The following is a 15,104-nucleotide window of genomic DNA, read 5'->3' as shown; positions in this document are numbered from 1 at the left end:
ATGTTGTACAAAGAGTCTCCACAGCTGCAAGAAGTTCCTTGTTCTAGTTACAGCTAAAAACAATCTTTCCTACACATAAACTTCAAAGTTTAACTGAGCTGCACATTGTCCTGATTTTTCCTCATGTTGGCTACAAAAACAGCTGCCTTCAAATCAGATGTGTGAGAGGATTTCAATTCAAAAAGATGTTGACCAGCCTCACTGTCCTCATGAAAAGTTTTGCCACTTCTTCTTTCACCATCCTGTAGTTCACGGGAAGCGAATGAAAATAAAATTACGAAGAACATCAAAGGAAGAATTGAACAATAGCTCTGATTTTGAAAGTTATTACAAGGTCAGAATAGGTATAACCTAAGCTTTATCCAGAAAACAACATTCCAGGACAAGATGCCAAAGATGCTTTTTGCAGTTTTATCTCATAGTTGCTTGTCATGCTTCTGAAACAAGAGAGAATACTTAATAAAATATGTGCTCTTGTAGACAATTTGTTCTGGGTCTGGCTAAATAATAGGTGAGAATGTTATTTTGAACAGTGACAATTATGTCTCTTCAATAATAGCACTCTGTTGTTTTTAAAACTTCTGAATGATGGATTACTGGTGTGATCTCCAATTCAGAAAGAACTGTATAATCCCCTTGCTGTGCTGCTCAGTGCCTCAGCAGCACCGCACTGATGAAATCCCGCAGGCATGATCTGAGAGAGCACACACTGTGCTGCCAGGTGTTCTTGGGGCTTAAGGTACTCCAAGGATACAACTACCTGTCTAGCAATAATTGGATTCAATACCAAAAGATTTCTTTACTATCACTCATATGTGCTGAAACAGCACACATAGCAAGAGTTCCCAGAAAAATCAACTACCATTAAAAAAAAAAAGAAAAGGCACACATAAGGAGAGAGATTTCTCTGGTACAATTCAGAGCTACTCTCTTGACACAGAAGTGCAATATCAGATAAGGATCTGGCCCATCCAATTTGAATTCTTTAATATATGCATTCTTTAAAAATAAATAATTGAACTGTCAGTTCCATCTAACTGCCTCATTACTGTTCTTTCGTTTTCTGTCAGCACCACGAAAATAGTTAGAAGAAGGAGTTTGCATAAGGAGAGAGCTCACAAGGGGAAGAGCAGGCTGTTATACAGAAAAGGGAGAGCATGTAAAATAGCAGGCAACACAGAGATGAGTGCAGGGGAAGCAGATCAGTGGGCCAGTCAGTACTCAGGTGCAGGATGAAACAGCAGAAAAGTAAACTATACCTGGGGAAATGTGGTTTGGAAGGTGTTAAGAGTGTACTATTTAAGTAGTTTAAGTTAAAAGGGACATTATGTACCAAGGAAAGACAAATTTCATGTTCCCTGTGTCCTCTGAGTGTAAAAAAGGTCCCTAACAAGCCAATTCTCAACAGTGGAAGGAGACTACATTAATGCATCCCTTCCAACCCAGTATTATCACATCTAGAGATCTCCTCTGTGCCACTAGCAGAAAAAAACCTCACAGGCAGTATTTTTTCATTGAAAGCAGCAGTGAAAACTACCCACTTGGCAACTAATGAATAGATCCTTATTTTCCTGCCTTTCTTACGCTACAGGCTGTGAGACTGTCTGATCATCTGAATTTCAGAGTAGTTGTGCATACAAAAAGAAGACAACCTAAAGCTGCAATACCTGCCTGCCTGTACTAGTAGTCGCAGTAATTCCTTATAGTACCCCCACCATGCTGATAGGGAGGGCAGTGATGTCCCCCTTCTCTTTTCAAAGGAGAACAGTCAGCACCAGAAGTCAGCTGGAGGTGTCAGTGTGAGAGGACTTCAGACTTCAATGCTCAGCTCCCGCTGAACCCTTGTCTGACCTCTGATGCCGCTGTATGTTCAGAGGATAGCTGGGCAGACAAAGAACATGTGAATGACAAACAAAACAGGAACCACTCACGCTAACCAACTATTGTCCTTTGCCTTCTAGTAAAAGAGCATTTATATCTGTCCTTTATTCTACAAGGGCAGTGGATTAATATATTTTTAATAATGAAAAAATATCTTTAAAACTATTTTGCAGATCTTATAGCCACATCACTACTGCACAGTGAAATGCAGTCCCTTCTGATGCTAAGCAGCATTGCAATGGCTCTGCCTTACACTGAGTAAGTGCCACTGGGTTCACTGAACTAAAATCAGTATAGCCTGTGGGTAACTGTAGACATTGAAACAACCAGTCAGCTGCAAAATTTGCTCATCTTGTGTGGATGTGTACAAAGTTTATGTATATATGCAAATCAAGCTATCACAAGAATAGATGTCAAAATAAACAGTGGAAATAGAATTGATCATACAACAACAACAAATCTTTTTTTCTCTCCTCATAAGTGCTGACTACAACAGTAACTATTAAATATATAAGAAACATGACTGTATCTTGATTTGATAACAGCACTTCTCTGCATTTTGAGAGCTTAAAAAATGGAGTAGTAACTCAATTATGTATGTTTATGAGCCTAATATAATTGATTTTCTGACCAGCAAGGATACCAGTGGGAATTATCTTGGTCCAAAGAAATCAGTGAATAATGACACAAAGTCCTGTTTTGGCAGAAGTACCATAGAGATGTCTTACATAAAAGTCCATAATCTAGCCAGCTTCAGAAATCCAAGCTGAAATCCAAATATATCAAGTTGATAACAACTATTCCAGTACCACATGATAACACATGGTTCTTATATAGTATTATTGCACAATGTTTTCATACGTAGCTTGTTTCTGTCTACATTGTCAATAATCAAATTGTGACGAGTGACTGCCATACTACTTGACTGAATAAAACCTTGTCTTTCTAGGGCTGGATTTTGGAAAATGATGACTGCAAATGAGAATCTAATGCTTACTGCCATTCAGCTCTTCTGAAATTGTCAGTATGTGCCTGCAAAAGCAAGGACCTCCAAGGGGTTTCATGGTGCAACTGATATGCCAAATGCTGAGAATCATCCCTCTTCAATATGTCTTCATGGGGAGGGTTCTTGGGAAACATCTATTTAAATAGTCAGGAAAAAATGGGTAGAAGGGGATGGATAGAATATCTCAAGCATAAATCACTGTACTCCATATACAAGCACTTTCACTGTAGTACTTTTGGACTATGTTATTCTCCACCTTAACTGCCCATATAAATTGCATTTTCAGTTTTCAGCAGAACTGTGTGAGGAAACGTTTGTTTATCTCATATGGTTCCTCACCCTTTTCCAAAAATTATCTTTTCCCCACAATCACACCAGGAACTCGCTTTCTGTTAACTGCTCAGTAAAAGAGAGTGCCTCGGGGCTTTATTAAGTAGGATTTCTGAGAGACTGAACTATGTGTAACCTAAATTGGCTTCATAAGTGGTTTCTGGAGGGCATAGTGCAGTATTTATACGCATAATCGCCTTTCACCTTGATGTTAGTTATATACTTTGCCATTCAAAATAAGTCATGGCCATGAGCTGAAGCATTTGTAAAGTAAACATGTCAGGAAAGTAAGATACTGTAAAATGAATTTAAATAGTCAATTCAACACTCCTAAAAATTCCTTTTCTTTTTACCCCCAATCTCTAGTGTGGCCCGAGCAGAAAACAACCATTGGTCTCTAAAAGGAGGGCAGAAAAATTTCACCTCTCTAGGTTGTTTTTTTCTCCAAATATGATAATAAAAGGGCCTTGCTGGTTAACAATTTAAGTGCTATAAGTGCCTCAGGGTCTCATAAAACACATTTTAGCTAGGAAAAAAATTACGTAATATGTCATTTTTGCATTTCATTTTCTACTTTTTTCTTCCCTTTTCTAAATCAATGATATTTATACAAAAACAGGATCTTTATTTCTGATCTGTGTTCTACTCCACTGAAGTCAATATGCCAGATTTTTGAGAATTAATTTTTTCTGTTGGGGTTTATTATGTGCTACTTAAGTGAGGACAATAAGAACCCAGCAAAAATCACCATGATCCAGAAAGCAAAGTCTCTGACCTAAAGAAATGGCATCCAGAATTTACTGATTGCCAACAGCAAATAATTATGAGTTTGGAAAGGCCTGTTCCAGAGCTGGCCAGCTTTAAAGAACTGGCTCAGCTGAGACAAAAGTACTAGATTTTACAAGCACATTTGGGAGGCATTTAAGAAAAATCATAAAAAATATGCATTGCAAAATAAAAATATGGAGATGTTTTGGTTTAAATTGGTATCTGCCAGCATGTTGACAGTCCTTTGAAGACTCAGTACAAAGAGATAATGCAGGTTTTTTCCTGTCATTTCAGGCTTTGAAACTACCCTGCTCATTTTCTACGGAATAGCCCATCTCTGCCCCTCAGTAGTCCCTCTGGGGCACTGCCTCTGAATCTAGACTGTGCTCACTTCTAAATTGCCTCCTACTTCAAACATCAAAATTCTGTGTGAACAATTCCCCGATTCTCCTTTGACTGAGATCTCCATTTTTGCTCTCTTTTCCATTCACCATTTTGTTTGCCTGATACCTAAATGCTAATCAAGTCCTCAATGTTCCTCTGTAAGCCCACCAAAAAAAACCCAAACTAAAATATAAAAATAAATGTGTGTAGCTTCAGAAAAAGGCATGACAGAATTATGGAAGACAAAACCACTGAAAGGTTCAGTATCTGGGACAGTATTTTGGGGAAGTTTTAATGTTTTCTTCTAAACCACTGCTGATGGATCATGTTAAATCAGACTGCTGAGACAAATACTTTGATCTGAGCCAGTAGGGTTGTTCTTAGGCACCACCTGTACAATACCTCCATTCTCTGTTTACTACCTTCTGTTTCTTTACAGAAGCTAAGCCTAAGCTTCTTGCAGAATAATTTTGTTGATATCTGTCATACTCTATAAACTAAGCACTATTTCATAAGCCTGCAACATCACCCCTTTGTGTCATACTGGATAGTAGCTACAAGTATAATAGATCACATTAATACTAAAAATATCATTTGGAAGCACTTTCTTTAAGATTACAGTACTAAAGTTTAGATAAAGAATTTCTCACCTCCTTCAGGATATTAACTGCAAACAGAAAAGAATGAGGATGGCATTGACTAAGCACACAGTAGAATAAAAAAAATTAAGGAAATTAATTCTCTTTTAAGCCATTATTTTCACTGACAAATTTTAATTTTGCCTTTATAGACTGCAGTTTAAGTCTTGACTCAAACCTCTAGAAAGTACCAGAGTACTCCTGTACTCAGCACTGGTGAGACTGCACCTCAAATCCAGTGTTCAGTTTTGGATCACTGACAACAGGACATGGAGGTTCTTGAGCATATCCAAAAAAGGGCCACAAAGCTGGTGAGGTGTCTGCAGCACAAGTCAACTGGGGAGCAGCTGAGGCAGCTGGGATTTTTTAGCCTAGATAAAAGTAGGCTCAGGGGAGACCTTGTTCTCTCCACAACTACCTGAAAGGAAATTGTAGCAGTGTGGGGGTAAGTCACTTCTCCCAAGTAACAAGTGTTAGGAGAAAATGGCCTTAAGTTGTGCCAATAGGAGTTTAGATTGGATATTGGGAAAAAATTTGTTCACTGAAAGGCTGGTCAGGCATTCAGACAGGCTGACCGGGGAAGCAGTGGGATAACCATCCCTGGAAATGTTCAAAGGGCATGTGCATATAGCACTTGAGGGCATGCTTTAGTGATCAGTGCAGTGGTGCTGGGTTAACAGTTGGACTCAATGATCATAGTGGTCATTTCCAACCTTAATGATCCTATAATTCTATGAAAGACTTTCTCAGTTTTCGGTTCAAACTAGTCCTAATCCAAAATCCTCTGTGAGATGCTTAGATATTTCGATGGTTTTGTCTTCTTTGTAGCATTTCAAGTTACTCATGCTGCTTGAAAACACACATAGTACTAAACTACTAAATACGTAGTACTAAAATGTCCATGAACATTTTGAGGTGTTTTGAAAGAAGATGCAAAATTCCCCACTACCAATTATTAGAACAGTTGTTATAATCTACTCTTATTTCCTTTCAAATTTCAGTGAATTCTATGTCCTTTGTTAGGAAAAGGTGTGAACACCTTTACCCAGCTGATCATTTTTCTGGCACTTTGGAAAATATCTTATGTCCCATTATTAATAATCTTTTTGAAGTGTATCTGTTTGCCAGTACTTTGTTCCCTTCTATTTTCAAATTGTCAAATAACAGCTGAGGTGTCTTATACGCAGCAGCTGATTCAAATGCATTATTATGTTCAGGTTGCACTATTGTACTTCAAGGCATCACTCTGATTGCTCTGGCAGTCAACCTTTTCCAGGCCTTGCCATAAAATCTGCTAGCTTAGAGCATGTAGTAAGCATTTCAGAGATGACTCTAAGCCAGTTTTGTATCATGGTGTTTTAAGTATATAAATCAGCAACCATCAAGAATAATGATTCAAGCTATCAGGTTTCTACAACAGTGATGCAATTTATTAAACTGCTCACTGTTACTTGCAAAACAAGCAAAGTTGAGCTGAGCTAAATAAGCTTTAAAATGTCATCATGAGGAATAGTATCTGAAAGAGCTAAATTGCTCATAGTAATGAACAAAATGAACAGACAGCATTAATAAGTCACAGGGAGACAGACCTTCACCTCATTGCAGAGTTGTAGTACCACGAACTACTGGATGTCACATTCTTAAGGTATCTTAAGAGAGACATTACTTATACCGAAACATTTTTAAGTAACCTTTATTTGGAAAGTATTTTACAGAAATGAATAATGCATGTAATGAAGCATTAGTGCAACAAATACATCCTAACCAACCTGTAACTGAAAAAGAAGGAAGAAGGTAATAAATTACTTGGAAAATGCTTAAATATCTACGTGACAAAGATCTGATGCAGTTGTGACTGCATACATCCCACAGTGACAAAAGGGGTTTATGCAACTAAAGATGAGAGAGATATTGATTCCTCAGTATCTAGTAGTATTAGCTGTAGCAAATTATTTAACACATTTCCCATTAACTACTCCAGGCAAAGGTTATGGCTGCAGAAAATTATTTTGGTAGTCAGTCTTAAGAGTAACTTTACTGTAAAGAATAAGAAAACATAAATGAATCAATATTTTCACTACAGCTGGCTGAAGTATAGATAAAAGCCCTATCATTACATTCACCAGCTTATTCTGTCATTAAATACACCTAGATTAATATGAATACTAAGAAAACTATGACACAGAAAGTAGTAACAGAAACCAATCCCACACTGATACAAGAACACCCTTTTAATTTCATTCTTTTGTCCACTTCAAGCTTAAGCCTCCAAAAAGATAGTATTGGTCACAGCATTAATTAAATATACCAGCAACATTCATTATTAATCATAAAGCAGTGTTTAGTTTCAGGAGTTTACTATCACATCTCATGTACTTCAAAATTATATGTCTTTTTCCATTTTGATCCCATTAAATTGACTGAGAGCCTTTCCATAGCCTGCCTTGGTCCTGAGTGGGGTTCACAGACTCTCCAATAAAGGAATTCAAGTAAAAGCAACACAAATAATGAAGGGATTTATGCAGCAAATATATGAAATCTATAAAAGCTAAGTGAGCTACCATTAGGTACAGGTCTGGTTTATTATGCTTATTTTGGCAAAATGAGAGCTATCTCCAAAAATGAGGAGTCAGAATTCTCTCTGTTCTTCTTCCCAGTCGACAAAATTTCCAGCTCTATGAGAAAAGTTTAGTTCTCATAGGCCATTGGGCCCCTGTTCTCCTGCTCAGAACATTAGCTGGCCTGCAAATTAAAACATTTCCTACCACAGGGTGCATGTCCCACTAAACCTACATTGACACCAAATGGTACAATCACCAAGGGGAAATGATCAAAGTCTACTGATACACTCACACACTAGTGGATATCACTTACTCTTGCTCCTTGAGCAAAAACCTCTAGTAACACTAACTACATTCAGCTTTCAATGTTATTGAAACATAAAAGACAAACTTTACTGTTCAATTACAGTATCACAGGTAGTAATTCTAATTTTACAAAATCTTGTAAAAAAAACAAAATCCAATGGCTCCTTTCACATAAACCACTAAAAACACATTGGATGCTTTCGTTTGCATCCAGCTATTTCACTTCCATCGAGCTATTTCCTAACTGATTAGGATTGAGATAAGTTTCCAGGTATTAAGAAACTTCTGTCTCCTACCACCATAACAGCAATGTTTTCAAAACTTCTGATCTGCATTTCTGTTCTTCCTCTAGTTGTGAGAAGAAAACCTTATCTACATCTACTGATGACATCATAGCTCAATTTTTAAGAAAGAAAATTGAAAAAAATTCAGTGAACATACCAAGAATTAGTTGACTGTTCATCAATATTTATGAAATAACAAGTAAGAACAAGGACAGAATTAAAATAAACAAATGTTTATTCTCTCTGATAAGAGAACTCACTCCATCATCCTTTTGATGATTCCATCCCCATGAAACTTTTACTATGCCTTCAGTTCAGTGCAACAAAAAGAGAAAAGTAAACACTTTGTAGTTATTAACCAAGAGGTTAAAAAAAATCAAAATTTAAAGAACCTAAGCTCTGATTAAAACTTTCACATCTTACTTAAAACTTTAGTTCAATCATACCTGAAATCATCTACCAAAAAAATGAGGAGTTAAATATGTTAGGACTTCAATTTAACCATAGAGAATCACAGAATATCCTGAGTTGGAAGGGACCCATAAGGATCATCAAGGTCCAACTCCTAGATCTGCATAGGATCATCCACAAGAATCCCACCATGGGTCTGAGAGCATTGTTCAAACTCTTCTTGTACTCCGACAGGCTTGGTGCTATGACCACCGCCCTGGGGAGCCTGTTCCAGTGCCCAACCACCCTCTGGGTGAAGAACTTTTTCCTAATATGTAACCTAATCCTCTCCTGACACAGCTTCAGGCCATTCAGGGCACTCTCTAATAGCTGAATATCTTTCTTATATTGTGGTGCCCAAAACTGCACACAATATTCAAGGTGAGGTCACACCAGTGCAGAGCAAGCGGGACGATCCTCTCCCTTGACTGGCTGGCGATGCTTTGCCTGATGCACCCCCAGACACAGTTGGCCCTCCTGGCTGCCAGGGCACTGCTGACTCATCTTTAACTTGCCATAGACCAGGACCCCCAGGTCCCTTTCCATGGCACTGCTTTCCAGCATCTCATTCTGTATGTACATCCCAGGTTGCCCCATCCCAGGTGCAGAATCCGGCACCTTCCCTTGTTGAACTTTATGTGGTCGGTGATTGTCCAGTCCTCTATTTGTTGAGGTCTCTCTGCAGGGCCTCTTTCCCTTGGAGGGAATCAACAGCTTCTCCCAAATTTGTATAATCTGCAAAGTTACTTACTATCCCTTCCAGTTCTGTGTCCAAGTAATTTTTGTAGCTGTTGAAGAGCACAGGGCCTAAGATGGAGCCCTGTGGAACCCCTCTAGTGACAGATCACGAGTCTGATGTTCCCTCATTCACTATTACCCTCTGTGCTCGACCCGTGAGCCAATTGCTCACCCACCACTTGACATGTTTATCCAACTGTATCCTGGACATTTTGTGCAGAAGGATCCTGTGAGACACAGTATCAAAATCTTTACTGAAATCCAAAAAGATTACATCAACTGACTTCCCTTGATCAGCTGGGTGGGTTACCTTGTCATAAAAGGAAATCAGGTTTGAAAACAGGACTTTACTCCCATGAAGCCATGCTGGTTGTGACTGCATTGTGTTTAGGTGGTTTTCAGTACCTCCCAGAATAATCTTCTCCATAACTTTAGTAGGAACTGAAGTGAGACTAACAGGCCTGTAGTTTCCAAGGTCATCCTTCTTGCCCTTTTTGAAAACTGGGACAATGTTAGCCAGCTTCCAGTCAACTGGGACCGCTCCAGATTCCCAAGACCATTAAAAAAATAGTTGAGAGAGGCTTCAATCTCATAAATATCCATAAGCACTAATTCATAGCATCTCCACTAAGTTAGTCTTTAACTACAACTGAGAAAAACTAATGCCAAAACAAATGAAACTGTTTTGCTACACTTACTGGGAGTTGCTGGCAGACCTTAGAATGCAGAAGCCCGGTCTGCTCTTGGATCATGAGGCGAAACTCACACACAGCACCAGGGAAGGCACTGTAGTTGCAGTATTTTACAGTAAGTACTATCACTAAAATTACTTTGTGCCTCTCCTGTCTAAGGCAAGAAGAAATAAAAAATAACACTAGGATGAAAAGTAGACCTCATCTACTTCTCAGAGAGATTTTCTTCAAGCGCAAATACAAATATCCTGAAGACAGTTTTCAGAAGCTCCCTTTACGTCTTCCACAGAATTTTTCCCCTATAAATAATACACACTTGAGCAGAAGTAGTGTTTCTACCAACACTTATAAGCTGATTATAAGCCATCATTCTATGAAGTTTGAAGCATATCAGGTTATTTTATTTTCATGGAGTAATTTCCATCAGCAAACACTGCAAGTGACTAGTTTGCATTTATTTATTGAGTATCATTTAAGGACTTTTAGGGTCTTTTAAGCCTATGCTACCACAATAGTAACAGCTTCTGGTTTGAATAAAATGATCCAAAAGTATAAAATAAGACAGAAGGTTAAATTGCCCGCACATGGTTGTAGTGATGCAAGGCCAGTGCAGCCATGGATAATGTCTTTAAGACTACATGAGAGAAACAGTCCTGCAGAGCCCAGGACAGGAGAGAAGGAGGGGAGGAGGTGTTCCAGGCATAGCAGCAGAGACTCCTCTGCAGACACTGGGGAACATGATGCTTTAGCAGGCTCTCACCCTTCATTCCATTTTGTGCCATTGCAGGGCAGATTCACATCCTTACACCCCTTAGGCATCCACAGTGGAGCTGGGTCGTACTTTAACCCCAGTCAGAAACAAAGCACTTCAAAGGCACTCCCTCACTGCTGGAGTAAAATTGAGAACACTCATTACTCGAGATAAAAGGCAGTTTACCAGAAAAAGCAAAAGACCTACATGCAATCAAAGCTGGAAACACCATCGCTGACACCACTGCCACCACTGTAGTGGGCTTCTCTACCTGTGTATTGTCTCCTGCACTGCCAGAGAGCCCAGTCGCTCCTCTTGCTTCTGCTGTGTCAGGTCAGTGTCCAGCAGACCCACTGGCACATACTGGTGGTGAAGCAAGGCCCCTGAAGACACAGCTGCCCACTTCATGTGGGCTGGGGTTGGACAGTAGCCACGGAGCCCATGTGTGGCCAGCATGGCCATGCAGCCATTGTGACAACACTGGTGAGGTTGGCTCTGTAAAGCCCTTGTGTCACAAAGGGCTCCACCCTGGCACCCCTATAAAAGCAGGGCAGCCACACACACCGCTCAGCCAGCACCACCATGGCCGGCTACAGACGGCGGAGGGGCAGGGCTCGCAGGAGCAGGAGCAGGAGCCAGCCAAACCTGCACAAGACGCGTCGCGCCGGCCAGAGCCGCTCCCGCCGCCGGAACACGCGGATGAGGGGCCATGCTGGCTACGCTGGCCAAGATGAAACAGGCAGCCCCCCCACTGGCAGGCGCCGGCCCCCAAATAGGAGACGCAAACGCCGTCCCGTAGAGGAGGAGCCGGAGGAGCCAGAAGAGATGGTAGACTTTGAGTTTTAGAGCCAGAGCCTCCGAGACCACCACACGGGCACGGCTACAACAATAAAGCACAGAAAGCTTGCATAATGGCTGTGGGTCTCTCTGGTGCGCCTGTATGGCAGCCACGGGTCCCGGGATCATGGGTGGCTGTTGCGACTCACCTCAGAAGAGGAGGGTAACCCAGGTTCTTATCAATAAATCCCTTAGGGTGAATTAGAGTAAAACGACACTGAATAATCAGTGTTTATAAACATTTATATGTAAGGTTTATTTTGGAACAATTTTGTTTCAAAGATAAACGGGTATGTTGCCATTTTCAATGTTATCATCTATAGTAATACAGAAATATTAGAGTATCTATAGCAATATAGCAATATTAAAGCATAGCAATAAAGCACTATTAAAGCATAGCAATATTGAAGCATAAAGATAACACTTAAGGAAATGCATAAGGGAAGAGAAAGGGAAAGAAAGTATAAAGGTGAAAAGATATATATATAGTCACCACCCACTGGATCCAGCAATGAAACTTGGTAGTTGCAACTTCCGTGTTTCTTCGCTGCACTGGGTAGTCTTGATCTGTTGGGGCTGGGGGAAGTCCCCCCGCTAAATTCCAAAGATATTATGAGTTACTATACAATTCCAGCTCAAGTGCAGGGAGTTTTTCAATGGACAATGTCATGGGACATTTCACTGAGTCTCTGACATCTCCTAAGACAGCTACAGTTGCCTATTGTGTCAGCATCAATCATGGTCCAACATTTGAGATGCATAGCCCAGGCTAGATGAGCAGAGTTATCATGTAAAGGGAGGAAAATGGCATGTTAACAGGGATTCTCCCACCTTGCAGGATTTGGCTCTTCTTAGCCTCTTCCCTTATCTGGAGATAAGGGCTACTTATCTGGAGATAAGTAGATTCCGGTATACATCTGCACCCAGGATAGTTGGGCAATGGCACCCACTTTTCTGATCTGAAGGTCCTTTGGCAGTATTCAGTTTGGCGTGGGCTTTGCTGGGTGAGCAGCTGCTTCTTTTCAGTTTGCAAAAGTCCATGTCCAACAGCTGTGAGCAACCCAATGCATGGGAGTAACACGTGGGAGTGTTTGGAATCATAAGCGTGTACAACAGTGGTGCACACCCAGGAGCAGGGATACTCCTGTGAGGGAAGGGCATGTCCAAGAATGTGATCAGACAGAGGTGTTCTTGTGCAGGATGTGCATGTTCAGGCATGATGTTCCCATGTGGGATCTGTGAGTTGGAGGATGTTCTAGTGCGGCATGTGCATGTCCAGGGTTGTCCTTGCCCAGGATGGGGTGTGAATGTGTCTGCAACCCATGGCTGTGCCTGCCCCATGGGGAGTGCACGTGATGATGGCAACATGGATAACCCCTGCTCCTGGCCACTGGTCCCCTGGGCTCCCTTTTTAGTTCCTCTTATTGCAGGGTCCTGAATAGCTGAGCAGAGCCCACACAGAGAGCACTCAGCACCTCGTGCCCTCTCCTGCAGCAGTTTTGGGGCATAAAGGGTAAAGGCCAGACACAGCATCGCCGGTTGCTCTTCCTGTCCCACTCCTGGCTCTCATCTTGGATGTTCTCTCACCCTCCTCCCACTCCTGGTAGGTTTGTCACATTGCCCTTCCCAGATCTCCTTGTGGGACCCTGTGATAGGTTTCTCAACGTTACTGAGCTTCCCCCTCCCTCCTCGTGGTGCTCTGTGCCTGTAGTAGGCTTGTGTTTGTGAGAGCTTGGAATTGAGAAGACTGTGGGGAGAGCATCCGGGAGAAGATGCCACCAGTAGCTTTCACATCAGCCAGCTGGTTCCAAGGACTTACCACTGGCCAAGGCTGAGCCCATTCACAAAGGTGGTAGCGCTGCAGGAATAAAGTCTTTTGGGAATAGATACAAGAAACAGTCCTGCAGAGCCCAGGGCAGAAGAGAAGGAAGGGAGGAGGTGTTCCAGGCATAGCAGCAGAGATTCCCCAGCCAGAAACAAAGTGCCACGAAGCCACTCACTCCCCCCCACCAGCTGGCTAGGGGAGAGAATCAGAGGAGCAGAAATGAGAAAACCTGTAGCTTTAGATAAAAGCCAGTTTACTAGGGAAATCAAAAGCCACACATGCAATAAAAGCTGAAAACACCATCAGTGCTACCAGCACCAACGCCGCAATGGGCTCATCTGTCTTTGTGGTGCCTCCTCCCACCACACCGCTTGCACTGCTGGCCAGCCCTCCTGTGTCAGGTCAGTGTCCAGCAGACCCACTGGCACATACTGGTGGTGAAGCAAGGCCCCTGAAGACACAGCTCCCCACTTCATGTGGGCTGGGGTTGGACAGTAGCCACGGAGCCCATGTGTGGCCAGTATGGCCATGCAGCCATTGTGACAACACTGGTGAGGTTGGCTCTGTAAAGCCCTTGTGTCACAAAGGGCTCCACCCTGGCACCCCTATAAAAGCAGGGCAGCCACACACACCGCTCAGCCAGCACCACCATGGCCGGCTACAGACGGCGGAGGGGCAGGGCTCGCAGGAGCAGGAGCAGGAGCCAGCCAAACCTGCACAAGACGCGTCGCGCCGGCCAGAGCCGCTCCCGCCGCCGGAACACGCGGATGAGGGGCCATGCTGGCTACGCTGGCCAAGATGAAACAGGCAGCCCCCCCACTGGCAGGCGCCGGCCCCCAAATAGGAGACGCAAACGCCGTCCCGTAGAGGAGGAGCCGGAGGAGCCAGAAGAGATGGTAGACTTTGAGTTTTAGAGCCAGAGCCTCCGAGACCACCACACGGGCACGGCTACAACAATAAAGCACAGAAAGCTTGCATAATGGCTGTGGGTCTCTCTGATGCGCCTGCGTGGCAGCCACGGGTCTCTTGGTGTTCACCCAGGTCCTAGAATTGTGGGTGGCCCCCAGGTAAGCGTGTTCGTGTCCCATTCCATGTCCAACAGCTGTGAGAGATCCCACACATGGGAGTCTTTGGGATCAGAGTAACAGGCCACAGACACCCCTGGTTTTTATCTCGAGTCACAAGTTTTCTCAGTTTTATTCCTCCACTTCTCTCCTCCAGAAAGTTACCCTCAAAGTCCCAGCAGTATGCTGGGACTGGGTACAAAGTACCAAATGTTCTTCGTTGTGTGGGCTCTGCTTGGCCTCTTGAGATCCTACAAAAACAGAGACCCAAAAACGGACTCTAAGGGACCAGTGGCAGCAGCAGGGACATCCATGTGGGCTTGGTCACGTGTACTCCCTGACAGGGAAAGATTACATCTAGTGTTTATGTTCATCTATTCATCCTTGAACACCTTCAGAACTTTTCATTGAATAGTATCCAGGCCTGAACATCCTTAGTAGTATGTTTTATAAAATTTATATGTATTTTTACAATATCCTGTATATTTATTAGCAGCAATGTAATTTAAAGTAAAGGTTCTCTTCCCATAAATCTCCTCAGATTTCATTCTAGCAGTGACATTCCACTTAAGGATGTGGAAACTAGTTT

The 15,104-nt window shown here is 42.2% G+C and overlaps 1 long non-coding RNA gene across 2 annotated transcripts in view; it reads right to left on the bottom strand.

The window, feature by feature from the left end:
- Positions 1–11,249, bottom strand: part of LOC116788334 — a 31,614-nt gene extending 20,365 nt beyond the window's left edge. Inside the window, exons 1-3 of one of the 2 annotated variants that reach the window (XR_004357599.1) lie at positions 10,997–11,249; positions 5,186–5,425; positions 2,885–3,021 (exon numbers count right to left, since the gene is read on the bottom strand). This is a non-coding gene — a long non-coding RNA (uncharacterized LOC116788334). Of the gene's footprint in view, positions 1–2,884; positions 3,022–5,185; positions 5,426–10,996 lie in introns of those variants that run through there. The other variant, XR_004357600.1, reaches the window with a different exon arrangement.
- Positions 11,250–15,104: the final 3,855 nt, after the last annotated feature.

Source organism: Chiroxiphia lanceolata, chromosome 6, assembly GCF_009829145.1.
Source record: "Chiroxiphia lanceolata isolate bChiLan1 chromosome 6, bChiLan1.pri, whole genome shotgun sequence".
In the NCBI taxonomy this organism is placed as follows: Eukaryota; Metazoa; Chordata; class Aves; order Passeriformes; family Pipridae; genus Chiroxiphia; species Chiroxiphia lanceolata.
Note: the sequence above shows the minus strand (reverse complement) of the source record. Positions and strands in the feature narration are given on the sequence as shown.